This window comes from Cervus elaphus, chromosome 13 (assembly GCF_910594005.1).
Source record: "Cervus elaphus chromosome 13, mCerEla1.1, whole genome shotgun sequence".
Taxonomy (NCBI): Eukaryota; Metazoa; Chordata; class Mammalia; order Artiodactyla; family Cervidae; genus Cervus; species Cervus elaphus.
Window position 1 is genome coordinate 8,848,032 of NC_057827.1, and position 18,719 is coordinate 8,866,750.

Genomic DNA, 18,719 nt, shown 5'->3' on the forward strand with positions numbered 1-18,719 from the left:
ATGTCTAGATTGGTCATAGCTTTTTTGTCAAGGAGCAAGTATTTTTTGATTTTGTGGCTGCAGTCATCATCTGCAATGATTTTGGAGCCCCAAAAGACAACGTCTGTCACTGTTTCCCCATCTATTTACCATCAAGTGTTGGGACCAGAGGCCATGATCTTAGTTTTCTGAATGTTGAGCTTTAAGCCAACTTTTTCACTCTCCTCTTTTACTTTCATCAAGAGGTCCTTTAGTTCTTCCTCACTTTCTGCCATAAGGGTGGTATCATCTGCATAGCTCAAGTGATTTATATTTCTCCTGGCAATCTTGATTCCAGCATTGTGTGCTTCAATCCAGCCCAGCATTTCTCATGATGTACTCTGCACATAAGGTAAATAAGTAGGGTGACAATATACAGCCTTGACGTCCTCCTTTCCCAGTTTGGAACCAGTCTGTTGCTCCATATTCAGTTCTAAGTGTTGCTTCCTGACCTGCATACAGATTTCTCAGGAGGCAGGTCAAGTGGTCAGGTGTTCCCATTTATTTCAGAATTTTCCACATTTTTTTGTGATCCACACAGTCAAAGGCTTTGGCATAGTCTATAAAGGAGAAGTAGATGTTTTCTGGAACTCTCTTACTTTTGCAATGATCCAGCACATGTTGGCAACTTGGTCTCTTGTTTCCTCTGCCTTTTCTAAATCCACCTTGAACATCTGGAAGTTTGCTTTTCACATACTGTTGAAGCCTGACTTGGAGAACTTTGAGTATTACTTTGCTGGCGTGTGAGAAGAGTGCGATGGTATGGTAGTTTGAACATTCTTTGGCATTGCATTTCTTTTGGATTGTAATGAAAACTGACCTTTTCCAGTCCTGTGGCCACTGCTGTTTTCCAAATTTACTGGCATATTGAGTACAGCATTTTCACAGCATCATCTTTCAGGATTTGAAAGAGTTTGACTGGAATTCCATCTCCTCCACTAACTTTGTTCATAGTGATGCTTCCTAAGGCCCACTTGACTTCATATTCCAGGATGTCTGGCTCTAAGTGAGTGGTCAAACCATCGTGGTTATCTGAGTCATTTTGTACCATTCTTCTGTGTATTCTTGCCACCTCTTCTTAATATCTTCTGCTTCTGTTAGGTCCATACCATTTCTGTCCTTTATTGAGCCCATCTTTGCATGAAATGTTCCCTTGGTATCTCTAATTTTCTTGAGTTATCTAGTCTTTCCCATCCTATTGTTTTTCTCTATTTCTTTGCTTTGATCATGGTGGAAGGCTTTCTTATCTCTCCTTGCTAGTCTTTGCAACTCTGCATTCAAATGGGTATATCTTTCCATTTCTCCTTTGCCTTTCACTTCTCTTCTTTTCACAGCTATTTGTAAGGTCTCCTCAGACAACCATTTTGCGTTTTTGCATTTCTTTTTCTTGGGGATGGTCTTGGTCCCTGCCTCCTGTACAGCATCACGAATCTCTGTCCATAGTTCTTCAGACACTGTGTCTATTAGATTTAATCCCTTGAATCTATTTCTCACTCCCTCTGTATAATCGTAAGGGATTTGATTTAGGTCATACGTGAATGGTCTAGTGGTTTTCCCTACTTTCTTCAACTTAAGTCTGAATTTGGCAATAAGGAGTTCAGGATCTGAGTCACAGTCAGCTCCCGGTCTTGTTTTTGCTGACTGTATTGAGCTTCTCCACCTTTGGCTGCAAAGAATATAATCAGTCTGATTTTGGTATGTACCATCTGGTGATGTCCATGTATAGAGTTGTTTCTTGTGTTGTTGGAAGAGGGTGTTTGCTATGACCAGAGTGTTCTCTTGGCAAAACACTGTTGCCTTTGCCCTGCTTCATTCCGTACTCCAAGGCCAAATTTGCCTGTTACTCCAAGTATTTCTTGACTTCTTACTTTTGCATTCCAGTCCCCTATATTGAAAAGGACATCTTTTTTGGGTGTTAGTTCTAGAAGGTCTTGTAGGTCTTCATTGAACCGTTCAATTTCTTCAGCATTAGGGGTCGGGGCATAGAGTTTTTTTACTGTAATATTGAATGGTTTGCCTTGGAAACAAACAGAGCTCATTCTGTCATTCTTGAGATTGCATCCAAGTACTCCATTTCAGACTCTTTTGTTGACTGTGATGGCTATTCCATTTCTTCTAAGAGTTTCTTGCTCACGATAGTAGATATAATGGTCATCTGAGTTAAATTCACCCATTCCAGTCCATTTTAATTCACTGATTCCTAGAATGTCGATTCTTGTTCACTCTAGCCATCTCCTGTTTGAGCACTTCCAATTTGCCTTGATTCATGGACCTAACAGGTTCCTATGCAATACTGCTCTTTACAGCATTGGACCTTGCTTCCATCACCAGTCACATCCCCAACTGGGTGTTGTTTTTGCTTTGGCTCCATCCCTCCATTCTTTCTGGAGTTATTTCTCCACTTATCTCCAGTAGCATATTGGGCACCTACCAACCTGGGGAGTTCATCTTTCAGTGTCCTGTATTTTTGCCTTTTCATACTGTTCGTGGGGGAGATTAGGCTCTGGTAAAGTACTTTCTCCTGGACAGTAAGCCTTGGTTTTGGGTAACTCTCTTGTCATGTTTCACAATGATTTCTTTTCTCTTACAGAGACAAAGGGAATTTTTTTTTTAATACATCATCATGAATTTCTTGCGATGTTCCTAAAGTTTTCTAACGTTCATGGGAGTGTGATTGTTCTCTTAAGATTGCAGTCCCCCAGAATGTCTCACTTACATAGTAGTCCATGTAATTTGTTGAAATTACATTGAGTTCAGTCGCTCAGTCGTGTCCGACTCTTTGCGACCCCATGAACCACAGCACGTGGTTCATGACCTCCCTGTCCATCACCAACTCCCGGAGTCTACCCAAACTCATGTCCATTGATTCAGTGATGCCATCCAACCATCTCATCCTCTGTCGTCCCCTTCTCCTCTTGCCGTCAGTCTTTCCCGGCATCAAGGTCTTTTCCAATGAGTCAGCTCTTCGCATGAGGTGGCCAAAGTATTGGAGCTTCAACTTCAACATCAGTCCTTCCAATGAACACCCAGGACTGATCTCCTTTAGGATGAACTGGTTGGATCTCCTTGCAGTCCCAGGGACTCTCAAGAGTCTTCTCCAACACCACAGTTCAAACGCTTCCAACAATTGTTGAAATTACCATTTAAGCTTTCTTACTAGTTTCTGACTCAGGGGCTTCTACTCTACGTAAGTTATTCATCAGCTTTAATTCTCTGTGTTTATCTGTCTCTACAGACTTTAGAGTAGCTTTAACCTCACTTTTGGCATCTTCAAATCTCAGTTATTCAGTGGTTCCATGAGTAATCATTGATTCAAGTTGCTGTGCTTTATTCTTAGTGCAAAGACCAGTGCAGGCATTCAAGCTTTTTATATGTTAGAACTAAAATTGGAATCCAAATTCCTTTGTATTATAAAAGAATGATTATACGTATTTTAAATTTTGGTTTCCACATGTTGTTTTTTAATAAATAGAAATAAATATTTTGTGTGTGGACATTTGGTTTCCTGAGACCTTGCTAAACCCCCTCATTATTTTATAAGGAGTTTTTTGTCCATTCTTTGAAATTTCCATCATATGTAGACCATCATATCATCTGTAAATCAGGACAGTTTTATTTATTACTTCCCAATGTGTACACCTTCACATCCTCTGCGTACTTTATTGCATTGACTAGAACTTTCAGTACTGTGTTAGAATATGTGTCGTTAGAGTGGACATGCTTTGCTGCTGATCTTATGGGAAAAGTATTTGGTCATTCACTATTAAGTAATAGTAGCCATAAATATTTTGTAGATGTTGTTTTTCAAGTTGAGCAAGTTTCAGTTTTCTGAAAGATAATTTGTTGAAGTACTGTTGATTTACAAAATTATGGCTTCCCTCGTGACTGAGACAGTAAGCAGTCTGCCTGCAATGCAGGAGACCTAGGTTCAGTCCCTGGGTTGGGACAATCCCCTAGAGAAGGTCACAGCTACCCACTCCAGTGTTCTTGCCTGGAGAATTCCATTCAAAGAGAAGTCTAGCAGGTACAGTCCATGGGGTCGCAGAGTTGGGCACAACTGAGTGACTTTCACTGCCACTTCAGTACAAAATTATAGGAGAGTCAGGTGTACCACATGGTGATTCAGTATTTTTATTTTGTTGTTCAGTAACTCAGTTGTGTCTGACTTTTGCAACCATTCCTGCATTTAAAGTTATTGTAAAATAATGACATATTTCCCTGTGTGTATTTATGAAGTTATACTAGTTTAACATAGTAGTTTGTAGCTCTTATTTACCTTCCCCTGTATTGCTCTCCTTCTTTCTCCACTCACTAGTAACCATCAAGTTTGTTCTGTATGTTCTGTGAGTGTGTTTCTGTTCTGTTATATTCATTCATTTGTTTATGTTTTAGACTCCATATGTAAGTGATAGCGTATGTTATTTGTATTTGTCTAACTTATTTTACTAAGCATAATCCCTCCAAGCACATCCATACTGCTGCAAATGGCAGAATTATTTCTTTTTTTGTTCCTGAGTAATATCCCATTATATATGCATACTATATATATGTAAAACATCTTTTTTATCCATTCATCTGTTGATTTCATATCTTAGGTTGCTTTCATATCTTGACTATTATAAATAATACTTCTTTGAATATTGGGTGCATGTACTTTTCAAATTAGTATTTTTATTTTCTATGGAATTAGAGCCAGAAGTGGAGTTGCTCCATAATATATGTTAGATAAATTTTTAATTTTAGGAGGAACCTTCATAGTACTTTCCATAGTGACTATACCAACTTACTAGCGTCCCACTTTATCCACGACCTCACCAACTTTTGCTTTTTGTGTTCATTTTGGTGATAGCCATTCTGACAGATGTGAGGTTTTGACTTGTTATTTGATTTGTTATTTCTTGATGATTAACAGTGTTGAACATCTTTTCACATGCCTGTTGGCCATCTGCATATCTTCTTTGGAAAAATGGTTACTCTGTCTTTTGATCCCTTGACCATTATGTTGTATACTTCTTTGTCTCTTGAAACAATCTTTATTTTAAAGTCTGTTTTTCTGATAAAAGTCTTGCTCCTCCAGCTTTCTTTTGGCTTTGATTTGCGTGGAATCCCTTTCTCCATCCCCTTGCTTTGTCTGTGTGTGTCCTTAGATCAGAAGTGGGTCTATTGTAGACAGCATAAATAGGGGTCTCGTATTCGTATCATGCCACTCCCTCTGGCCCTCAGAGTTTCTGCTGAGAAATCAGCTGATAACAGTAAGGGGATTCCTTTGGATGTTATATGTTGCTTTTCATATATTTTTCTTTGTCTTTCATTTTTGTCAATTTAATAACTGTATATCTCAGCTTGTTCCTCCTTGGTATTATACTGCCTGGGACTATCTGTACTTCCTGGACTTCAGTGACTATTTCCTTTCCCATGTTAGGGGAGTTTTCAACTATTATTTACTCCAATATTTTCTCAGATTTTTTCCCTCTTCACCTTCTGGCACCCATATAATATGAATGTTGGTGCATTTAATGTCCCAGTGATGGCTTAGGTTTTTATGACTTATTTTCCTTCTTTTTCTTTTATTCTGTTCCATACTAAGTGAGCTGAAAGACAAGAATGGTGGAAGTCATTATTGTGGAACAGAAGAGAAAATATGCTTCAGTTATTCTGCTATTATAATTATCCTTCTAGTGTAATTTTAATTTCAGTTATTGTACTGTTTATCTCTATTGACTTGTTCTATAGTTCTTCTAGGTCTTTGTTAAATACTTCTTGTATTTTCTTGATCTATGCTTCCATTCTTTTTCTGAGATCTTAGATCATCTTTACTATCATTCTTCTGAATTACTATTCATGTAGCTTGCTCATATCCACTTCATTTAGTTGTTCTTCTGGGGTTTTACCTCGTTCCTTCATTTGGGACCTGTTCCTCTGACATCTCATTTTGTCTAGCTTTCTGTGATTATAGCTTCTGTTCTCAGGTGCACACTGGTAGTTCTTGCCTTTGCTGCCTACCCCCAGCAGGTGAGGCTGTCCAGGATGCTTGCATAGGCTTCCTGGTAGGAGGGACTGGATCCAGCTCTCTGGTAGATGGAGATGGGTCTTGTCCCACTGGTGGGCAAGGCAGTCTCAAGGGCTGTGCTTAGCCAGCAACCCTGTGCTCAGGAAGGCTTCATTCACATCCCTGGTGCAGATGGTAAAGAATCTGTGTGAATGCAGCAGGCCCAGGTAGGATCCCTGGGTCAGAAAGATAACCTGGAGAAGGGAATGACAACCCTCTTCAGTATTCATGCCTGGAAAATCCCACGGACAGAGGAGCCTGGTGGGCTACAGTGCTTGGGGTCACGAAGAGTCAGACACAACTGAGAGAATAACACTTCTGCTGATGGGTGTGGCTGTGACCCCACCCATTGGTTGTTTTCCCTGTGATGTCTCAGTGTTTGAACCTACAGACTGCTGGGTGGGGCCAGCCCTTGGTGACAAAATGGTGACATCCAGGAGGCCTCATGCTAATGAATACTTCAAAGAACTACAGTTGTAAGTGTCTTTGTCCATTTAATGAGCTACAGCCATGACCCTGCCTCTTCAGGAGACCTTCCACAACTAGCAGTACTTGGATGCACTCTCAAAAACAAAAGAATGATCTAGGTTCATTTCTAGGCAAAAAAAATTCAATATCACAATAATCCAAGTCTATTCCCCAACTAGTAATGCCAAACAAGCTGAAGCTGAAGAGTTCTATGAAGACCTGCAAGATTATAGAGCTAACACCAAAAAGAAAAAGAAAAAAAAGTTGTCCTTTTCATCATCAGGATCTGGAATGCAAAAGTTGGAAGTCAAGAGATATCTGGAGTAACAGGCAAGTTTGGCCTTGAAGTACAAAATGAAGCAGGGCAAAGGCTAACAGCGTTTTGCCAAGAGAACACATTGGCCATAGCAAACACCTTCTTCCAATAATACAAGAGATGACTCTACACACGGACATCACCAGATGGTCAATGCCGAAATCAGACTGAGGTCAAGCCAGAGGAAATTAACTCTGAATATTCATTAGAAGGACTGAAGTTGAAACTCCAATACTTTGGCCACCTGATGTGCACAACTGACTCATTAAAAAGGACCCTGATGCTGGGACAGATTGAGGGCAAGAGGAGAAAGGGGTGACAGAGGATGAGATGGTTGGATGGCATCACCGACTCAATGGATATCAGGGTGAGCAAACTTATGGAGATAGTGAAGAACAGGGAAGTGAGGCAAGATTCAGTCTGCGGAGTTGCAAAAAGTTGGACATGACTTAATGACTGAATTACTACAAAGGGAACATTCCATGCAGAGATGAGCAAAATAAAGGACAGAAATGGCAAGGAATTAACAGAAGCAGAAGAGATTGAGAAGATGTGGAAAAAATACACAGTAGAACTGTATAATAAAAAGATCTTAATGACCCTGATAGTCACGGTGGTGTGGTCTCTCACCTAGAGGCAGATGTCCTGGAATGTGAAGTCAAGTGGGCCTTAGGAAGCATTACTACAAATAAAACTAGCTGAGATGACTGAATTCCAGCTGATCTCTATCAAATCCTAAAAGATGATACTGTTAAAGTGCTGCACTTAGTAAGCCAGCAAATTTGGAAAATTGAGCAATGACCACAAAACTGGAAAAGTTCAGTTTTCATTCCAGTCCCAAAGAAGGGCAATATCAAAGAATGCTCAAACTACTGGACAGTTGCATTCATTTCATGTGCTAGCAAAGTAATGCTCAAAATACTTCAAGCTAGGCTTCTACAGTATATAAACCAAGAACTTTCAGATGTGCAACCTGATTTTAGAAAAGGCAGAGGAACCAGAGATCAAATTGCCAACATCTGTTGAATCATAGAAAAAGCAAGAGAGTTACAGCAAAACATCTACTTGTTCTTCTTGACTATGCTAAAGCCTTTGACTGTGTGGATCACAATAACCTGTGGAAAATTCTTAAAGAGATGGGAATACCAGACTATTTTGCCTGCCTCCTAAGAAACCTGTATGCAGGTCAAGAAGTAGCAGTTAGAAATGGACATGGAACAACATACTGGTTCAAAATTGGGAAAGGAATACATCAAGGCTGTGTACTGTCACCCTGCTTAACTTATTTGCAGAGTACATCATGTGAAATGCCAGACTAGATGGGTCATAAGGTGGAATCAAAATTGCTGGGAGAAATATAAACAACCTCAGATATGCAGATGAAACCACTTTACTGGCAGAAAGTGAAGAGGAACTAAAGAACCTTTTGATGAGGGTAAAAGAAATGAGTAAAAAAGCTGGCTTAAAGCTCAACATTTAACAAACTAGTATCATGGCATCTTTTCCCATCACTTCATGGCAAATAGATGGGGAAAAAATGGAAACAGTGGCAGATTTTATTTTGTTGGGCTCTAATATCAATGCTGTGATTGCAGCCATGAAATTAAAAATTGCTTGCTCCTTAGAAGAAAAGCTATGACAAACCCAGGCAGTGTATTAGAAAGCAGAGATACCACTTTGCTGACACTTGTCCATATAGTCAAAGCTATGGTTTTTCCAGTAGTCATGTACAGATGTGAGAGTTGGACCATAAAGAAGGCTAATCACTGAAGAATTTATGCTTTTGAACTGTGGTGCTGGAAAAGACTCTTGAGAGTCTCTTGGGCATCAAGGAGATCAAACCAATCAATCCTAAAGGAAATCTACCCTGAATATTCATTGGAAGAACTGGTGCTGTATCTGAAGGTCTGGCCACATGAATGCTTTGTATTTTGTATCTGAATACTTTGGCCACCTCATAGGAAGTGCCGACTCATTAGAAAAGACTCTGATGCTGGGAAAGATTGAGGGCAATAGTAGAAGTGGGTGACAGAGGATGAAATGGGTGGATGGCATTACCGACTCAATGGACATGAGTTTGAGCAAACTCCAGGAGATAGTGAAGGACAGGGAAGCCTGGGATGCTTCAGTCCTTGGAGTTGCAAAAAGTTGGACATGACTTAGAGGATGAACAACAACAACAAGGTCTGAACCATGCTCTTATGAGTTCACTGTTTTTTACCCCTTGGCCCTGGTGTACAGAAGACCTTTTGTGCATCCTCCAGGAGTGTAGTGTCTATATCCCCCATTCCTGTGGAATTCCTGTGATCAAACCCTGTTGGCCTTCAAAGCCAGATTCTCTGAGACTCTTGCTCCAATTCCCAGATCAACAGATGGGGAGCCCGACTTTGGATCCATAGCTGCCACTCCTGTGGAGGAGCTCCTATGGTATAATGATTTATCAGTTTTTCAGTTGCCCAACCAGCAGCTAAGGGATTTGATTTTATTCCAATTTCTCCCCCTCCTACCATCTCATAGTGTTTTTTCTTTGTCTTTAAATGCAGGATTTTTTGAGGTAGATTTCGGTGCTTTTTTTCGTTGATGGTTGTTCAGCAGTTAGTTGTGATTTGGGTGTTTTCGTGAGAAGAGATGAGCTCACAACCTTCCTTCTATCTACCATCTTGTCTCTGTCACCAAGCCCTGCCCTAAATATGATTTTTGCATGCAAGGTTTTCTGTTTTTCATAGCTCTCTCAGAAACCATGACTTAAAATCTGAGGCCAGTTGTCCTATTTCACTCCCCCATATAACTTCTTTGCAGATTTTCCAGGTAGTGAAGTATGAAGCTTTTTGGCCAGTTGCAGTAAGGCAGAATGGAGGGTTCTCCTTGCTTGACAGCAGTTTTCCAACAGCCAGATGAAGAGATATAGGACGAGGTCCCAAACAAAGGAACTTCCATCTTCATGGAGTTTGGGGACCTGCACAATGGCAAGCGGAAGCATTCTCAAGAAGATACAATGGAGAAAAGACAGTCTCCTCCATAAGTGATGGTGGAAAACCTGGACAGCTGCATGCAAAGAATTAGATTGAAACATTTTCTCACATCATATACAAACTGTGTTAGTCGCTCAGTCCTGTCCAACTCTTTGCAACTCCATGGACTATAGCCTCCATGGACTGTAGGCTCCTCTGTCCATGGAATTCTCCAGGAAAGAAGAAAATGGGCTACCATTTCCTTCTCCAGGGGATCTTCCCGACCCAGGGATCAAACTCAGGTCTTGTGCATTGCAGGCAGATTCTCTACTGTCTGAGCCACCAAGTGTGGTGGTGATAATGGTTTTCAGAACTGTGAATTGAAAGTCACTCAATCGTGTCCGACTCTTTGCAACCCCATGGGCTACACAGTCCATGGAATTCTCCAGGCCTGAATGCTAGAGTGGGTAGCCTTTCCCTTCTCCAGGGGATCTTCCCAACCCAGGGATCGAACCCAAGTCTCCCATATTGCAGGTGATTCTTTACCAGCTGAGGCACAAGGGAAGCCCAGGAATGCTGGAGTGGGTAGCCTATGCCTTCTCCAGCAGATCTTCCCCACCCAGGAATCGAATCTGGGTCTCCTGCATTGCAGGTGGATTCTTTACCAACTAAGCTATCAGGGAATTTGGGACATATACAAAATAAACTCAAAATGGATTAAAGACCTCAATGAAGCCTAGAAACCATGAAACTTCTAGAAGAAAACTTAAGCTGAAAGGTGTTACCAAGAAAGAGTGTTGTTTTGTCAAATACCCCTTCTATGATGATTGATGTGACCTGTTCATGTGATTTTCTTTCTTAACTTGTTAATATGCTAATTCTGTTTACTTTATTTTCAAATATTAAACTAGCCTTGTATCCTTGGGATTTGGTCTTAGTATATAATTCGTTTTGCATATTGCTTATGTCTATTTGCCCACACATATTTTAAAATTCTATGCACAAATATCCATGTGGAATATTGGTTTATAGTTTTCTTTTTTGAATTTTCTATATGGTTTTGGTTATCAAGGTAATGCTTGCTCTTCATAAAATGCATTTAGAAGTATTCCTTTCTTTTCTATTTCCTTGAAGTCTTTATATATAAATTATATTGATCAGTTTAAAATATTTGGCAGAATTTCCTGTGAAACCACCTGACCCTGCAGTTTTCTTTTTGGGAAAATTTGAAATTAAGAATCCAGTGTTCTTAATAATTACAGAGATGTTCAGTTTATCTGTTTCATTTTGTATTAGTTGTGGTAGAGTGTATTTTGTTTCTGAACAACTTATCCAATTTATCAAGAACAGTTTAATTTATCAAGTACTTATCTAACATTTGTCAAGTACTTGTCAAACATTTATGTAATTTGTCAAGTACTTATATGAAGAGTTGTTCATAGTATTGTCTTGTTATGTTTTTGTGTCTGCAGGATCTATAATGAAAATTCCCATTTTTGTAATCTGTATTTTTAAAAATCAAAGTTGTCACTTTCCCTCAGACAGTAAAACACCTGCCTGCAATGTGGGAGAATCATCATTCCCTGGGTGGGGAGGATCCCCTGGACAACTCCAGTATTCTTGCCTGGAGAATTCCATGGACAGAAATTCCTGCTGGGCTGCAGTCCATGGGGCCACAGAGTGGGACATGACTGAGCAACTGACTTTCACTTTTGTCACTTTCCTTATCTTTTCAGTTTTTAATTTCAGTTGATTTTTTTAAAATTTAATTGATTTCTGCTCTTGTTTTCTTCCTTTTGCTTACTTTGTGCTTATTTTTCTTCTATTTCTAGATTTTTAATTTGGAGTTGTAGACAGTTGATTTTATTGCTCTTCTCTAATGTATGCATTTAATCCTATAAATTTCCTCTTAGACCTGTTTAACTTCATCTCACAGATTTTGATGTTGTATTTTTATTTTTATTTGTATACATGTGTCCTTTTTAAAAATTTCACTCAGACTTCTTTTTTGTCCCCTGGACTATTTAGCTGTGAATTGTTTAGTTTCTAAGTGTTTAAAGCTCTTTCTATTACTAATTTCTAGCTTAATTCTATTATGATTATAGAAAATATTCTGTATGATTTCTAGTTTTTTTCCCCCAGAAAAACAAGTTTTGTTTTATCAAAAACATATGGTTTTTCTTGGTATATATTCTGTGGGTACTTGAAAGGATGTATCTTCTTTTTATGTTGAGTGGCTTATTCCACAATGCTGATTATTAGATCATGCTGGCCGATAACACTGGTGAGTTAGTCTGTATCCTTGCTGATGTTCTGCCTAGTGGTTTCATCAGTTGTTGAGAGAGAGGTGTTGAAGTCATTGTGTAACAGTGAGTTTATTTTTGCTTTCAGTTCTGTCAGTTTTACTTCACACATTTTATAGCTCTGTTGTTTGGTACATTCATATTTTCAATTGTTATGTCTGTCTTGATGGATTTAAACTTTCACCATTATGTCATAATTTACACTGAAGTCTGCTCTATTGGATGTTAATTGTAGCCATTTCTACTTTTTATTTTCTCTGCATTAGATACATACACATAAATACACACATACACACACACAACACCCCTTTTCCGTCCTTTTTTAATGTACCTATGTTGTTGAAATATTTTAAGTGAAACATAATTGTTTCATGTTTTTTAATCCATTCTGCCAGTATTTATCTTTGAATGACATTACACAATCTGAAAAGACAGCGAGGAGACAGACTAGAAAAAAGATCAGATTTTAATCATCCTCTGAGACTATAATAAAAAGCTCATGTTCATGTAATTGGAGTCTGAGAGGCAGAGAAGCAGAGTGGTGGTGAAAAATTACTTTAAAATATTGACTGATGACCTCTTAAGTTGCCAAAAGACATAAACCTACAGAAGAAGCTAAGCAACCCAAAAGCAGAATAAGTGAAAAACATGTGAACTACACTACAGAAGAAGCCAAAAAAGGGGAAAACATGTATATGACATATCATAGTAAAATTTCTGACAAAATATATTTTCTACTTTAAAAACATGAAAGTGCTTCTCTTTCATGATTCTTCCCTCTGTTCTCTCCTTTCTGTTATTGAACCCATCAAAGAGTTTTCTATTCAATTTTAGATATTTCAGGTTTCCCTGGTGACTCAGCTGATAAAGAATTCGCCTGCAAAGTGGGAGACCTGAATTTGATCCCTGGGTTGGGAAGATCCCCTGGAGAAGGGAATGGCTACCCACTCCGATATTCTGGCCTGGAAAATTCCATGGACTGTATAATTCATAGGGTCACAAAGAGTCGGACACAACTGAGTAGCTTCCACTTTCACTTAGGTTCTAAGCCATTCATTTGTCCTCTATATATCTTCTACTGAGTCTCTCCATTTATTTGTTTATGTTTTTTTTATTTTTGCATTTGTCACAGGTATACAGATAATTGCTCAATGAAGCATTTTTTTGATGACTCCTTTCACCTGACAAAATCTTTGTCAGATAATTCTAACATCTGTCTTCTCAGTTTTGGCATCTATTGATTGTCTTTTTCAGTTTGAGATCTTATTGTTTTTGGTATGGTGAGTGTTTTTTAACTGAAACCTGGATTTCTAGGTACTGTATTATGAAACTGCGTAATTAAACTTTTCATTTTAGCTGGCTTTCTGTGACACCACTCCAACAGAGGAAGGGTTGGGGTGTCATCTCATTTTTTTGAAATGGTAGAAGTCTTGGTTTTTTATTTCACATTCCTTCATAACTGTAGGCTGAGCTTTCTAATTACTGATGGGACGTTCTGAACTTCCAGTTGACCACTACTGATACCTGACTGGCTGAAGGCATAGAAGTGCCTACTTGCTATATAATCTCCAATCATTCCCTTGGGAGGGAAGTTGATTACTGTATCATGGGAATGAAAGTCCTGTCTCTCTACTCAGCCTTCCCTGACATCACCTTAATCAAGGTGTTGAGGGTTCGGTCATATGATAGCCTGGCAAAGTTGGATGCTAAGGAATTCTACTCATTTTTGTTGGTATGGGTCAGGCTAAATCCACAGTTTATCTCTTGTGTTTGACTAAAATAGAGCAATTATTGGTTAAAAAAAAAAAAAGAAGTATGCTAGCTGCCAATTTATCGGTCCTTTAGCTAAAAAGAATAGAGTTTTGTGGTATATATACAGCTTTTGAGTTGCTGGCTTCTTCACCTCTTTGTCTGGCTACATCACCCCAATGAATTCAATACTGAGTCATTCCTTGGGTCCTGATGTCCTGGGGGTCTGCCTTCTTTTCTCCACTTTTCACAGTCTTCTTATGTATGTTTTATAGACAATATGCAGGAATTTCTAAAGAAATATAGATACGTATGTCTCTTGCATCTTCCCAGCAGTGGAAATCTTTGAGATGCATTTTTTTTCTCAGTTCACTCTTTTTCCATCAAGACAAGTTTGGGTTTTAGTAGAAGATGGCTTTGTTTTCCTGTTTTCACTGTAAGTGACCAGAGACATATTTTTGTTTAAGGATAGGGCTATGTACATTTAGAGCTGTGGGCTACAGAAAAATTAAATGGTATGGAGTGTTTTTTTCTATTATAGGTTTAAGTAGTTTGTCCATTAAGGAAGTCCACACTTGACAAGTAATTCCATCCCATCATTTTCTATCTCTACCCAAGTGTATAATGTACATGTAATAAATGACATTCTTTTCCAACTACAGAAGCTATATATGACAGAGTCTCACTTCCTTACTCCCTACTTCAGTAGAAAAAGACTCATGTTTCTGAAGTGGAACACAAGCAAACACAAACATTTATTATTGGCAAAATTGCTTGCACTTTTGGTTAGGTATACTGCACTACAAAAAATTAAAATGATTTTGCTAATAATATATGCTTTCTTAAACTTCAGAAATATGATAACTAGGATCCAATACTGCATGATTAGAGTTCAGTTCAGTTCAGTCACTCAGTCACATCCAACTCATTGTGACCCCATGCACTGCGGCACACCAGGCTTCCCTGTCCATCACCAACTCCTGGAGCTTGCTCAAACTCATGTCCGTCAAGTCGGTGATGCCATCCAACCATCTCATTCTCTGTCAATCCCTTTTCTTCCTGCCTTCAATCTTTCCCAGCATCAGGGTCTTTCCCAATCAGTCAGCTCTTCACATCAGCTGGCTTCAGCTTCAGCATCTGTCCTTCCAATGAATACTCAGAACTGATCTCCTTTAGGAATGGACTGGTTGGATCTCCTTGCAGTCCAAGGGACTCTCAAGAGTCTTCTCCAACACCACAGTTCAAGAGCATCAATTCTTCGGCACTCAACTTTCTTTATGGTCCAACTCTCACATTCATACATGATTACTGGAAAAACCATAGCTTTGACTAGATGGACCTTTGTTGGCAAAGTAATTTGTCCCTGCTTTTTAATATGCTATCTGGGTTTGTCATAGCTTTTCTTCCAAGGAGCAGGCATCTTTTGATTTCATGGCTGTAGTCACCATCTGCAGTGATTTTGGAACCCAAGAAAATAAAGTCGGTCACAGTTTCTATTGTTTCCCCGTCTATTTGCCATGAAGTGATGGGACCAGATGCCATGATCTTTAGGTTTACTGTTTGACATTAGAGCACGTTTTTCCCTTGTGATGACTTTCCTGCTAGGTACATCTTTTGCCACTGTTTAGAACACAGGTAAAGAGCCATGAGAAATGGTGAGAGAGCTCACTGGGCACTTCAGAGAGCAATAAGACAAGTTGAAAATTTCTAAGACCATTTTCCTGAGGGAGGCAACAATGTGACAAGGATATTTTTTTCAAGTTCTTAGAATTTTCTTAAGGGCTAAATAATTCTTCTTTATCCTTATTATTAAACAGAATCTCTATACTTCACCTCTCCCATCCCCTTTCCTTTCTTCAACTGGTATTTTCACTCCCATTCATATTTTTCTCTGAGAAACTCTTTTCATCTCTGAGTACATCTTTAACTGTTCTTTCTCTACTTATTTTTATAGCTCTCCTCTTGCTTTTGATTATAACAGATATATTTGAATGTTATTTTAAATGTTTTATTTGTTGAGGAAGATTTTCATATTAAAAAAAAACCAAGTGAATTCACAATCCTTTTTTTTTTTAACGTCTCTGTGACACTTGAGTTTTCTTTTTCCTTTTTATTAGTAATTTTCATTTTTGAGAGAATGAAAACTGATCTTTTACCCTGAAAATAATGTTTGTGGTTAAGCAGGTGTCTTTATGTGATGTTATATAAGATTTTAAGTAACTATATACATTGATACCTGCTGAATACCTACTATGTATATATAGCTACTACTTGTGAGTCCCACTAGAGATTACAGATTGTCATAAGTGCTGCATTTATCATCTTCAAATCTGATACTGACCCTTCAAACACAAGAAGAAACATATGAAAAGAATTTTTTTTTCTAGATGAAGAAACTGAGGACTAGAGAAATTATTACTCAGAAGGTACCAGACTGAGAGTCATTAGAGCCCAGCAGCTTCAACCCAGTGCTGGCTGAGTCTAAGCCTCATCCAGCCAGGGAATACTAAAGTGTGGCCAGGAGACCAGAAGACCTTGAGATTGGACCAGGGCTCCCTTGCTCCTGTAGTGTAAGTTCTGTAAAGCATCAGTTTATACTCCAAGGAACATAGTATGTTGTAGGACAGACTGCTGATTTTTCACTGTTTTTAAAACTATGATGACTTAAAAGTGATCAGGGCGGCAACACTTTTGGGATTTCTTATGAATCTTTAAAACTTAATTTTGAAATAATTATAAAAATATATTCAAATAAATAATTACTTGAAAAAATAAACAGATTTACTTTGAAATAATGATAGGAAGATACAAATGTGGTATAGAGAAGTCCCATGTACCCCTTACCCAGTTTCCCCCAGTGGATCCCCTTATGTATCAAACTGGAAACCAGACTTTTGGACAGTATATAAATGCACGGTTCTCTTCAAGGCCGTCTTACCTCATGTGTAGATTTCTATAACCACCCTTCAATTAATATACAGAACTATCCCATCACCACAGAGATCCCTCTCCTGCTGCTCCTTTATAGTCACTCCCAACATCCCTAACCCCTAGCAACTATGAATCAGTTTTCAGTTTTCAGTCTCTATACTTTTATTCTCTGCAAAAATGTAATATGAATGGAGTCATAAAGTATATGATCTTATGAGTTTTATTCACTTCACCCATTGCCCTTCAGTTCAGTTCAGTCACTCAGTCGTGTGACCCCATGGACCGCAGCACACCAGGCCTCCCTGTCCATCACCAACTCCTGGAGTTTACCCAAACCCATGTCCATTGAGTCGGTGATGCCATCCACCCATCTCATCCTCTGTCATCCCCTTCTCCTCCTGCCCCCAATCCTTCCCAGCATTAGGGTCTTTTCCAATGAGTCAACTCTTTGCATGAGGTGGCCGAAGTATTGGAGTTTCAGCTTCAGCATCAGTCCTTTCAATGAACACCCAGGACTGATCTCCTTTAGGATGGACTGGTTGGATCTCCTTGCAGTCCAAGGGACTCTCAAGAGTCTTCTCCAACACCACAGTTCAAAAGCATCAATTCTTTGGCGCTCAGCTTTCTTCACAGTCCAACTCTCACATCCATATATGACCACTGGGAAAACCATAGCCTTGACTAGACGGACGTTTGTTGGCAAAGTAATGTCTCTGCCTTTTAATATGCTATCTAGGTTGGTCATAACTTTCCTTTCAAGGAGTAAGCATCTTTTAATTTCATGGCTGCAATCACCTTCTATAGTGATTTTGATGCCCCAAAAAATAAAGTCTGACACTGTTTCCACTGTTTCCCCATCTGTTTTCTATGAGGTGATTGGACCAGATGCCATAATCTTAGTTTTCTGAATGTTGAGCTTTAAGCCAACTTTTTCACTCTCCTCCTTCACTTCCATCAAAAAGGCTTTTAGTTCCTCTTCACTCCTGCCATAAGGGTGGTGTCCTCTGCATATCTGAGGCTATTGATATTTTTCCCAGCAATCTTGATTCCAGCTTGTGCTTCCTCCAGCCCAGCGTTTTTCATGATGTACTCTGCGTATAAGTTAAATAAGCAGGGTGGCAATATATAGCCTTGAGGTACTCCTTTTCCTATTTGGAACCATTGTCCTTAAGAGACATCAATTTGTGGTGTGAATCAACAATTCATTGCTTTTTCTTCTGAGTGATACTCTATGTAGCTTGCTTAACCACTCACTCACTGAGAGAAGTTTTACTTGTCTCCAGTTTGGGGCTATTACAAATTAGGCAACTATGAATGTTAGTGTATTAGCCTACTAAGACTTCCATAACAAAAGGCCACAGATTGGATGGCATTTATTTTCTCATGGCTTAGGAGGTGGGGAGTTCCAGCTCAAGATGCTCTGGTGTTGGTTTCTGGTAAGACCTCTTTCTGACTTGCAGATAGCACCTTTTTGTCTTCTCGCTATGACCTCACATGGCCTTTTGAGACTGTGCACTTGGGGACAGGTATAAGGAGAGAGAGAGAGAATCAAGCATGTGTCTCTATCTCTTCCTCTCCTTCTGGTAACACCAGTCCTATAGGATTAGGCCCCAACCTAGTGACCTCATATAACCTTAACTACACTCTTGAAAGACCTATCTCTAAATATGGTCACATTGGGGATTAGGAGTTCAACATATGGATTGAGTTCATAACAATTAGTGTACAGAAATTTTGTGGTCATAAATTTTCATTTCTAGGAGTTTAATTGCAGAGTTGTACACAAGTGCATGTTTAGTTTTATAAGAAAGTGCCAAAACTGCTTTCCAGAGTGGCTGTATCTTTGTACACTCTCACAGCAATCTACGACAGATGCAGTTTCTCCACAAATTCACAGAATTTATCACTATTTTTACTTTAGCCATTCTGATTGG

The 18,719-nt window shown here is 39.1% G+C and overlaps 1 protein-coding gene and 1 long non-coding RNA gene across 4 annotated transcripts in view; both read left to right on the plus strand.

Annotated features, from left to right (window-relative positions):
* GABRG3 (gamma-aminobutyric acid type A receptor subunit gamma3) overlaps positions 1–18,719 on the plus strand; it is an 824,838-nt gene that overhangs the window by 290,949 nt on the left and 515,170 nt on the right. The window lies entirely within an intron of this gene.
* On the plus strand, positions 1,863–18,560 carry LOC122706977. The gene is made up of 3 exons (XR_006344533.1): positions 1,863–2,083; positions 7,265–7,269; positions 18,546–18,560. It is a non-coding gene; the product is annotated as an uncharacterized LOC122706977 (long non-coding RNA).